Genomic DNA, 12,251 nt, shown 5'->3' with positions numbered 1-12,251 from the left:
ACAGGGGGGAAGGGGGGAAAAGTGGGGGACGTGTCCCCTGCTGTGACCCTCATGTGCCCTCCAGGTTCCCCGTGTCCCCCCCTTCACACAGAGCTGATGGCTCCGACAGGGTTCCAAGAACTGGTGTCACCTTGTTTGGTTCCCGTCCGCAACCGTCCCCACAGTGGCCTTGACCCCGTGGTGACCCTGACCCCGCGGTGGCCTTGACCCCACGGTGGCCCCGACCGTCCCAGTGGTGGCCCTGACCCCACGGTGACCCTGCTCACGTCCCCAGTGGCCACGGCCACCCCTGCGGTGACCCTGGTGGCCCTGGCTGTCCCCTGTGGTGTCCCCTGATGGTGACCGTCCCCATGGTGGCCACGGCCATCTGGCTGTCACAATGGTGGCCTCTGATGGCCCTTGATGGCCCCGTTGTCCCCTGGGGTTCTTCCAGTTTCGTTGGTTTGACGCACTCGACCCAAAGCTGGTTTGGCAGAATTCTGGGGGCGACTTGGGGGGAGGGGAAAGGGGCCCCCCCAAACCTGGAGGGGAGGGACCCCAAGATCCAGGGGGGAGGGGGGAAATTCTCCTTCCCCCCAAATGTGTGGGTCCCCAAGTGGCCAGTGGGTTGTGGGATGTCCCCCCTGCTCTGGGATAAGGGAGGAACACCCCAAAACCTGGAGGGGGGCTGGACCCCGTGACCCCCCTGACCGGGAGCTTGAGGGGATCCCCAAAATATGGGGGAGGGTGTAAATACTAGGGGGGTCCCCCAAAGTCTGAGGGGGGATCCCAAAAAGTTGGGAGGTTCCCCAGATCCCAAGGGAGGATCCCAAAGCCCTGGGGGGGTCCCCTCAAACCATAGAGGGGATCCCCAAATTCGGGGGGATTGCAGAGCCCAGAGAGGTCCCCAAAATCTGGGGAGGGTTTCCCAGATCCCTTGGGGGGGAACCTGAAGCCCTGGGGGGTGTCCCCAAAATATGGGGGGAGGCCTAAATACTGGGGAGTTCCCAAATTGAACAGGGGTCCCCAGATTTTGGGGTGGTCTCCAAAACTTGGAGGAGGGTCCCCAGATCCCTCGGGGGTCCCCAAGCCCTGAGTGGGGGGTGTCCTTGTCCCTTTGTCCCTCCTCCATTTTTGGGGTTCATTCCTGGGGGTCCCCCCATCCCTCTGTACAGCACAGAGAGGCGCCCCCAAGCTGGGGGGGCACTTGTGCTTGTGGGGGGGCCCCACCGGGATGGGGAAACCCTCGCGGGGTTTTTTTTTTTTGGGGGGGAGGCCCCCGCCTTTCCTCAGTTTCCACAGGTAGGGCGGGCTGGTCCATTTACATCTATTTTACAAGGAAAATGTGTCTCTTTTTGGGGGGGAATGTGAGGGATTTTGGCAATAAAAGTGTCAGCCGGGGGTCTCCCCACTTTGGGTGGGGCCCTCTCAGTTTTGGGGGGTTCAGCCCTGCCCCCCACCTCACCCTGGCTCAGTGCTGCCAATGATACAGGGGTTCCCCAATGGCTTTTGGTGGGGCCCCCCCTCAAAATGGGGCTGTGTCCTCCCCACCCCCACATGTCCAGGGTGGGGGACACAAGGAGCCCCCACCCCCCCAGGTCCAGTGCTTTTGGGCGGCACGAGGACCCTCATGTCGACACGGGGTGGGGGGGCACGAGGGGGCCATGTCCAGCTATGGGGACACAGAGGGGCCCTCGTGCGAGGCTGCGTCCTCGTGCAAGGCCGGGTCTTTGCCGCAGGCTGGATCCTCGTGCACGGCCAGGTCCACGTGCCTCGCACCCCCCCGCCCTCGGCCCCCCCGCAGGCTGCAGCTGTTGAGGTTGCTGTTGAGGGGAAGTGGCTCTGGGGGGTCACGGAGGCCACCCGGGGGGGCTCTGCGGGGAGGGGGGGCCAATGGAGGAAATGGGGGGGGGGGAACGAAGTGGGGGGAGCAAGGAGACCCGGGGGACACAAGAGTGGGGGGGGCACACAGGGACTAGGGGGACACAAGGGGGGGCACAAGATGGGGGAGAAACACGGTGACTGGGGGGGCTAAACGAGGGGGTACAAGGGAGAGAATGAAGTGGGGGGAGCAAGGAGACTCAGGGGCACAAGCGGGGAAGCACAAGAGTTGGGGGGGCACAAGGAGACTAGGGGGGCACATGGAATTAGGGGGCACAATGGGGGGCTCATAAGGGGGGGGCAATATTAGGGGCACAAAGGGACTGGGGGACACAAGGGGGGACACAAGGAGACTGGGGGAGGCTACGGGGGGGGCACAACGAAAGGAACGAAGTGGGGGGTACGAGGGCAGACGGGGGGCACAAGATTTGATGGTTCTGTGATTCTTGATTGATTTGATTCTTCTGTGATTCTCTGATTCTTTGATTCTGTGATTTTGCGGTTCTTTGATTCTGCGATTCTATCATTACATGATTCTATGGTTCTGCAATTCCATAATTCTTTGATTCTTTGAGTCTTTGATTCTATAATTCTGTGATTCTATGATTCTATGTTTCTATGGTTTGATTATTCTGTGATTATTTGATTTTTTTATTCTTTGATGTTTTTATCCTTTGATTTTTCAATTCTATATTTTATTGATTCTATAATTTATTGGTTCTAGGATATTATGATTCTTTGATTCTAAAGCTCTATGATTCTTTGATTCTATGATTCTTTGATTCTATGATTCTTTGATTCTACGATTCTTTGATTCTACGGTTCTTTGATTTTTTGATTCTACAATTATTTCATTCTATTACTCTGTGATATGGGTTTTGGTTTTTTTTTTTTCTTCTGTGATTCTATGATCCTACAATCCTGTGATTCTGTAATTCCATGATTCTGTTATTCCCTGATTCTATGATTATGTGATTCTACGATTCTTTGATTCTGGGATATTATGATGCCTTGATTCCCTGGTTCTTCGATTCTAAGATTCTATGACTCTAAGGTTCTATGATTCCTTGATTTGATGATTCCATGATTCTTTGATTCTGGGATATTACGATTCCTTGATTCCCTGATTCTTCAGTTCCAAGATTCTATGACTCCAAGGTTCTACGATTGTTTTATTCCACGATTCTACGACTCTTCGATTCTTTCCTTTGAGCCCAGAGCAGTTTGGAGCCTCCAACCCTCCCGTGTGTCACCTGCTCCATCCTCGGCTTGGTGGAGGGGCAGAGACAGCTACCGGCACTTGGCACGGCCGTGAACTGCTGCTGTGAAGCGGAAAATCATAGAATGGTTTGGGTTGAGACCTTCCCAGCTCCCCAGTGCCACCCCTGCCATGACCAGGGACATCGTCACCAGCTCAGGTTGCTCAGAGCCCCGTCCAGCCTGGCCTGGGATGTCTCAGGGATGGTTCACCCACCACCTCTTGCTCAGGGTCAGGAGGTGCTGCTGAGTCCCCCGGGGGAAATAACCCCCTTGTTTGGGCCCTGAGACTTGGCATCTGAAGGAAGAGGCTCAGGCTGGTCCAGCCACCCCTGCACGACTGGGCACAATGCAGAGGGAGAGCGAAAAAGGATGCAGAGGGAGAGGCTGAGGCTACACCTTCCCCCTCCCGAGGGCTCCCAGCAGGAAGGACCCGTCGCTGGTCACGTCCATGTGTCCTACTCCCATCCTCCACAATCAGTCTGGAAGCATCATTACAAGATGCTTCTTGCAGCCCCATCTCCCACTCCATGGATTCTGGTCTCACCCCCCAAACCAGCCGCCGTTTCACAGTGAATCCACCTCCCTGCACGCACCGGATCCCCGGCCAAAACCGCTTCAATCAGACCAGACCCTGCATCTCCCCCCAGTGCTGCAGCATCCGCCCGACACCTTTTAGTGACTAAAGAAGAAATGGGACCACAACAATCCTTGTACAGGCCTGAGCATTTGATAGATGTTTACTGCTATTCAGGTTTAGCCGGGAATTGGGTGCATTGGATGGGGTGTCCTCCTCGCACAGTGCTGCACAGCTCCAGGGCGTCTCGCTCGCGCATCCGTGGGAAGCCTTTTCTGACTTAGTGCTCTCTGCATATATATTTCATACTTTCCTGCAATCAACCTTTCCTTTTTCCTGGCTTGGCCTTTCCCAGCGAGTTCTTGAGGATTGGCTTCCTCCAAACTGCTTGAGTGCTGCTGAAGGAGGATGAAGGGACAGCTCTGGCGACCCAAGCGCTGTACTCACCACCAACAATCGTCCAGCACCGCAACGCAGGTTTCACAGCTCCTCGTGTCCAACCCTGGTGTGACCTGATTACAGCAGGGGGTGAAAAAGCTCAAGCAGCCAACAAGAGAACTGTAGAACAGAATCACAGAATCATTTTGGTTGGAAGAGACACTCAAGATCAAAGTTCATCCTCAAGACTCATCACTGTTGTCTTTTTTTCCCCAGCACTAATGTCCATGTTTGCCAGGAGAACACAAGCACCTGAGTCTCTAATCGAGCAGCCCTGGAGATGCTCTGTGCTTTGGCATATTTTCACTGAGAACTCTACATGCTAATTTATTATGCTCAGCAGCTGTAGAAAGCTTCTGCCCTTCTATCTCACAAGGCTGCTTGCATCGATGAAGGCTGAAATTTAAAAAATGTAAAGAAATAAACAACCAAACAAAACCCAAACCAAGCTCCTCCATTGTTTCCTGAGTCGTCAAACTCTCTAGGGAAATCAGGTGGCGCCACTTAGGACTGGGTTTGGCTATGACAGCAATTTTATTGTTGCAAACACACATGTCAAGTTCAGCGGTCAGCATCCTCTTGAGAATGTTTGTCTGTGGCCTCTGATGGTCAGTGGCCAGTTTCGATGGTAATTTCAGTCACGAGTACTGAACGCTTCTGTCCATAAGCCGTGCACCTGGAACACCTGGCAGAGAGGTTGGCAGCATTGCCAGGTGAGGCTGCAAACGCAGCCTCCTTTGCAGTCTCCTCTCCAGTGCTCACTTTGGATTTCTTGATCTTCTTCCCGTTCTGGCATTTCCCTTTAAAGGCTGGATCGCCAGAAGTCTCACTTCTATCCTTCGCCGCTTTCTTTCGGGCGCACCGTCACCCTCCTCTGCACAGGTCTGTTTTCTCTTTCTGCACGGCGGTTTTTCGTTCGCAGCCTCTGGGTCAATGGGCACTGGGGGGAGCGCACCTTGTTTTTCGAGCGAGTATTTCCCAGGCTGCTGCTCCCCTCGCGACCTGGGGTGCCGGTCTGCTCGGTGGCCGCTCGAGCTGTACAGCCGTTCCCAAACGGAGCTTCTGCCATAACCTGAGCTGTTTCTGGCCCTGTGGGAAGAGCGGCGCAGGATCCCACTGCCACGCCACAGCTGACGGGGAGCGCGCTTCTGCGTTTCCACAGGGCCGGTGCGCCTGCGCTTGGGAGGCGGACAGTCCGGGTGGCTCCCGTCCAGCTTCTCCCCCTCCTCAGTGGCAGAGTGCCTTCTCTTCCTGCCGCAGCGCTGAGGGCGAGGCGCTGCGGAGTCCCGTGGGCTTCCGTTCCACTGGATCCTCTGCGTACTTGCTTCACCTTCCGGCTTTCTCGGTGCCACGAAGCCTCCAGAAAATGGACTCTTCAGCTCTGGAACCGACTTTGCCAACCCAGTGCTCTGTGTCTCTTGGCGTTCAGCGCCCGCTCCAGGGGACAAATCGTGGTGCCTGGAGAAACAACAGGGATCTTAGTCTAGGGTTGTTCTCGCAGCCTCCACGTGGCTTCACTCTCATCCTAACATCTTCTGGCAGCACTTGATATGACGTGCAGAAGACTGAACCCGGACTGGAAGCTGGAAATTAGATTGTGCTCTGCCAGTCCTATCTGCCCCTTCCAGAGCAGGAATTCATCTTTCTACCCTCTTGAACCCCCATTTCACCTCTCTTCACAGCTAGCCAGGCCCAGAGAGCAGACAGATAGCAATTTACACAATCACAACAAATGAGTGCCAAACAAGGAAGAAGAAGAAATGACGGGGCCATCTGCAGAGCAGACAGAACTCAACTGGACGGTCTTTCTCTCTTAGGACAGAAAGCAAAGCCCACCGGAGAAGAACAGCAACAACAAGATCAGAAACAGGAGAGGGAGCGTATTCTGAACACCCTTTCACACTTGTTCTTACCTAACATAGAAGAGTAAATATGCGCGCTGGCCAAGAACTGTCTGGATGTCACACAGAACCACAGACTCATCGTCCATCTTGTACCACCGTCCATCGCTGGCCTGCAAAGCAAAGCAATTCTATCTTCAGATGAACGGCAGGCTTTTGAAAACAAAAACACAGGCAGTACATCACTGAAGGGCACAATAGACAAATGCAAATCACACTTTTACCTTTACAAAGCAGTAATAGTGTCCTTGCTGACAGCTGTGACCTTCATGGACCAGGACGGCATACAAGGAATAGAGGAGTGGTCCTCCAGCCGCTTCAGATGTGTATTTGCCAAGGTCCAAATATTCTGGGTACCGCACGACCTAAGGAGACACCAAGAGGATTCCCAAGTTATCCTGAGAGTCTTTGGGAAGCAGCCTGAGAAAATCCTGTCAAAGGATCTTCTCAGTTCATCAGAAACAGGTGTCGCCATGTCATCACCAAAGTGGCAGAAAACTGTTCTCGGCCAACCCAACTCTTCATGAGCACCCAGGTGCTCATCTTCACCCTGGAACTTTCCTCTGGCCACAAGGGCAAGAGCAAGGCAGAGCTGTTGCAATTCTTTTTCTCAGACGGCTGCACTCCATAGCCATCGTGTGCAGACACGAACAACTTCCAGAACAAGCATTCTCCTTCGGGAAAGGACTCCTTCCAAGCAGACAACGTGGCCGTGCACTTGTTTACATACCTTGCTAATCTTTCTGCCAAAGAAAGGATCGAATCTCTTCAAGCACACGGTCAGGACGTTGGAGGACTGATGGATTGTAAGCCTCTTGGACGCACTGACCCGCTGTTCACACCTTGAAAACACAGACCCAACAGTTGCAACCTGTCTTGCCCACACTCCACCCCCCATCTATCTAGGGTTGAGCTAAGGCTTGTTTTGCCCAGTTCAGGCAGACGGGAAAAAAAAATGTACCCATCTTAGAAACAAATGCATTTTATTCCAAGTCATGGATGATTCAGGAGGTTTAGTTGTACAGGGAAGAAAACCAAACAAACAGAAAAAAACCCAAGCTGTGTCACGACTGGGTTTCTCAGTGACGTCCAAACCTAACTACTGCTTCCAAACATGCAAATCCATAACCCAGTATCTACTATGAAGATGTCATTAGTAAAGATCTTACTTGCTACACTTATAGCTGTTTTCGCCACCCAGATGCTCGGGTCTGACGAAGTCCTCCAGAGCTCCGGTGACAGATGTGGCTGTCTGGATGAGAAAGAAAGGAGAGCACTGAGCTCCTGGAAACTCAAAATCCCAAGAAATAGCTCCCCATGTGGTGCCAGCGTTAACCCGATAAACAGCTACTCCTGGGCAGCACCAGAGTGTCCTGTGCTCTGCCTGGTCAAAACCAGCAAAAGCCACAAAAGCCACCCGTCCAGCATCACGTGCGTACTGAGGAGTCCAAAGCAGGGCGGTAGGACAGTGTCATCATGGCTGTCGACAGCATCCTTGCTCTTTGCCCAGCTGGCACCCAGCGCAGGGAGACCATTTACAGGGCTTCTACGGAGGGAGCACACAAGACCAGTTCCCTTCCCATCCACCACCATCTTGCGTGGTAACAACCCGCAGTTTGAAGTCAATGGAGTTTACTGGAGATAAACGAGGCCCCTGCAGGGACCTCAAAACATTTTGCACCACCATTTCCAAACATCTTACCTTGATATCCAAAGGAATATCACGGAATGCCTCGTAGGTGTCTGAAACAGCTTTGCAGCTCCAGCATGTTACTGGAAGGCAAAGAGAAAAGATTCTCAGGTTGGGACGAACACTAACTCTGCCCATGTAATTGACCAGTGCAGCCTGGACATGCTGCTGCCTGCAAAAAGCAGTTTTCCACAAATGGAGAAAGAGCCACAGACCGTTCTAAGGACAGGGATATTTTTAAAAATTACCTCTGGATCTTAGAAGTCCTCCAAAGACCTGATCAATGACTGTGCCGCCTTGAGATGCGTCCCAGCTGGAAAGAAACGGTAATCGTGGCTCAGAAGGTGGAAGGCAGAGAGCTCGCTCTTGCAAGAGTTTTCCTTGTTAGGAGAGCCCCGGAGAGCGGGTTTCACTGACGATTTAAAGGAAGGAGTCAAAAGGGCCAGAGAACATTTCCATGGTCATGTGCTCATGCTTACTCGCTGCTGCTGCTCAAACAAGCTGTCTGCATAGCATCCACGGCACAGCCGAAGAATTCATGCGCGTCTTCCTGAGCGCCAAACTGGAAATCTCCTATTCCTGAGAAAGAAGAAGGTTTTCACATTAGTCTCCCCAAAAAAGGAAAGAAAACTGACCCTTCTAAAAGCTCTCCTCCTTAACCTGAACCCGGAAAAAACAGTTACACGCGGGGTTCTTCGGCAATGAAAAATACCTCCAAATGAAACCATCTGAAATGACTCACGTGGCAGCTCGCTGACAACAGCCACAGGTGCGACGGCACTGCCCGAGCAAGACAGGACCTCCTCCATGTGCACTTCCATCGTACACATCATGCAGAAGCCTTTCTTCTCACCTAAGAGGGGAGGGAAAGAAGGAAGCAGCCCAATTAAAATATACACGGCTATGGAAAATCTCCAAGGAAGAAAAACACCAAACCACCCCACAGGTTACAGGTACAACGTCCGCTCTCCCTTCTCCATCCTCTACTTCTCATCCTCAGAGCTGTTTTCCCAGAGCTGCCGTGGTTTCTTCATCATTTAGAGCTGCCCAAGAGGTGTAAAAGAACGCGTAGCAAGGACTCACAGGACTGGCTGTGCTGGCGAGACAGCAAGTAGTTGGCCAGCGGAGGGGTGTACGTCAAACACTGCAGGATGGAATTGAGGTAGCAGGTGTCGCCCAGGTTGTAGAGGCCTCCTCCCACACTGCGTGTTTGCTGCCAGGCCGCGCAACTCTTCTGTGGAGGATACAGGTCCCTTTCTGGCAGAGCCATTCTGACACTGGTGCCTGCAAGAAAATCAGATTTTAAAGGAGATCTCCTTGTGTGGATAAGGAAAGCCCTCAAGTGGTGTGCCTAGACTTGGCCCTCTTTGGATGTGCTAGAGAAAAGATAACTAGGAAACAGGAATTACGCTGACAGCCTGCATCTACCCAAACCCCAACGGGAGAGCCCAGTGGACAGCGAGGAAGGTACAGGCCAACCCACACTTCTACCCTGTCTCTATCTACACCATCCCATGTCTCAAAGGAAACGAAGCATTACCTTTTCCACAAACTGGAATTGTCAGGAAGGGGAGGGAGAAAAAAAAGGTCGTAATTTCCAGAAGAAGAGTATTGAATGAATACAGCAAGGAGCTGAGTGGCTTCGCCGTCGAGCTCAGCCCGCGCTCACGCTCGCCAGCACAGCCGCCAGCTCAGTGCGAGAGCACAGCCGGAGCTGCCGGGGACGCCCCTTATGAGCACCCGGCCCTGGGACGCCCTTTGTGACATGGGGCCGTGCGGGGCCGCGCAACAATGGGGCTGGCGCCGCCCGGCACCTCCTGCAGCTGTGGCTGCGGGGCCTCCCCAGGCACCAGCCGCGGGGCAGGGGCTCCTCCCCGGCAGAGCACGCACCTCTGCCCACACCAGGGGCTCAGGAACAGGCCAGAAGGCGCACGAGCCTTTTGGACGCTGCACGATCGACTTCAAGACTCATCACTCTTGTCCTTTTTCCGCCAACACTACTGCACGAGGTTGGCAGGAAAGTCAACTTCTTCACTGAAAAAAGGAAGAAGGAGTGTGTCTGCAGTGCTGTGAGCTCCCAGAGAGGAGCATCGAGCTCTGGCAAATCTGCCAGGTTCCGAGTCCCCCACGCAGGGCGAAGTGCCCATTGGAAGGCTGAGCAGCAGCTTCTACTGTCCCCCTCTTCTCCTTTCAGGAGTTTTCCGTAAGCGCCGAGTGCTAACGTAACGTCGAGCAGTTGGAGCAGGTACTCGGTCGGTTGCTGCTGCATCTGGTCCCTCATGTCTGTCATCTCCCTCTCCTTTGCATCCAGCATCTTCCTGATCTTCTCCCACACGCCAGCCATCGTTTCCTCCAGCTCGCGAACGCGATCTTCCGCTGCACTGGCCTGTGAAAAACACAGTTGGCATCTATGTGGGTACAATAAAAATGTTCAAAAATCCATCTCCCTCCCAAATGGACGTCAAGATTTCTGTCCGCAAAATTCAGGGAATGCAAAGGGACGGAAATGTCAATCCATCCAAACACCACACTGCTTGGGATTAGTTATTAAAGCAAATTTAGTGCCTTTACCTGTTTCTGAAGGCCACAAAGCTGGTTGCTGAGAACTTCTTTCTCATGAGAGTCTCTTTCAGCTCCTCTTGCGCCGCACCGGCCGCTTTGTCGTTTTGGTCAGAGGACAGTTTGGCTTTTTACAGCTGGAAGGCAAGTTTGATACACGTCACTTGCACCGAGTTGGATATTCTGCAAATATCCTTTCAGTACAAAATAGAAGCTATTTAATCTCTAATAATTTTAAATGGAAATCTGGGAAGTTTATTTGAAGAATTGCATAATGTTAAGGAAATGCCCAAAGGACCAGAAAAATCTATTTCAGAACTATTCCTATAGGATTTGCTTATAGAGTCACTACCTAGATCACATCTAACCGGGGGGCTGTTGCTGCCCGGAGATGCCCCCACGGTGGCTGAAGTGCCCGGGATGTTCAGCGCTGCCTGCTGCCCATCGATGGCCATTGGCAGCTCCAGAGGTGATGGGGGCCACCGCATTCCCCTCTGTGCCGCTGTCACCCAGGTCCCCAGGCACAGGGCTGCTGCCTGGACCATCCTGGCTGGACTGCACCGCCCCCAGGGAGCAGACGAGTAGCTGCAGGGCCTCTTGGAGCAGCTCATCCTCCGGGATGGCCAGTTCAGCTGCCAGGTCTGCAGAGGCTGGTTCGGCAGCAGAGGGGCCGGATGGAGCGTCGCTGCCCAGGGCTGTCGCCAGGGGGGTGGCCACTGCATTTCCCTCTGCACTGCTGCCACCCGTGTTCCCAGGTGTGGGGCTGCTTCTGGGACCATCCTCGGTGACCCGCACTGTAGCTGGAGTGACACCAAACAGCCAACGGGCCTCTAGCAGGAGCATCTCCTCAGATACGTCGAAGCCATCGGTGGGGTTCCCAGGGGCTTCATTGAGGAGGGCAGCAGAGGGGCTGCTCCGGGGGATGTTCCTGCCCCCAGATGCCCCTGTGGCGGTGGCCGTGCTGGGAACGCTGATTGGTGCCCATTGCCCCTGGACATGCCGGTAGCCGGGGATGGAGGTCGGCAGCACCGGGGGGGCTGGGGCCACCGCTGTGCCCTGGTGGCTCTAGGGGATGGTCCACTGGATGTGGAACACCCAGGGGTCAAACCACCGAAGTAAAACCAAAAACCCTCTGTGCCTGTTTACATTGAGTTCTTTAAGGAAAGTAGGTAGGAATTCCTGCAACGAAGCTCTGACAATCAGGTGTAAACTTGAGTGGAGAAGCCTGATGTAAAGAAAAGTGATGTAAACCTCAGAGGCCAAATGAGCAAAACAGGGAGGCTGGACAGGTGAGGAGCAAGGTTTTCCATCCCATGTCTGGCCTCAAGGGACTGCTTTTCCAACCTGTTCACGCCTCCTTAGGAGACACTGCATCAGTGTCCATGGGAGAATTCTTCTATCGCTTCTTCAAAGGGCTCCTTGAAAATGTCTTCTTTACCTTACCTCCTGAAACCTCTCTAATTCGCTGTACAAGTGTTCAGGACTTGAGGAAAATGATGAAAGAGACATGGCTTGTCAGGCTTTTTGCCATTTTAAGAGGCCCATTTGTGTGTTTGAGGCTGCGTCCATGAATCACAGGTACTGAGAAGAGACTGGAAAAAGGCCTCGAGCACCCAAAGTCAAAACCAAAACCTCAGAGTTCCTTGAAGCATTAATGGGCCCCACTGAGGACTGTTACTGACAAAGCCTCCCCAGGGGCTCGTTAGAGCAGATAATTGGAGGCTGTGATGAGAGGTGGCTCTGTGCAGGTGGCTCTGATGCTCAGAAACCCCTTGGTTTGCTTTCTGAAGCAGAAAGGAGAAGCCCTGAGCTCCAGGCAATGGGAAGGGGGATCCTGTTCCTCACACACGGCTCAGGGCTCTTCCTGGGACCGTGGGATGTGGGTGTGCAAGGCCCAGGGAAGGACAACACTGCTCCAGCAACTTCCAGCTTGCCCATGGGGCTGCAAGGAGGCAACGAGACCCCAGAG

Source organism: Columba livia, chromosome 28 (genome assembly GCF_036013475.1).
Source record: "Columba livia isolate bColLiv1 breed racing homer chromosome 28, bColLiv1.pat.W.v2, whole genome shotgun sequence".
Classification (NCBI taxonomy): Eukaryota; Metazoa; Chordata; class Aves; order Columbiformes; family Columbidae; genus Columba; species Columba livia.
This window is presented reverse-complemented; position numbering follows the sequence as displayed.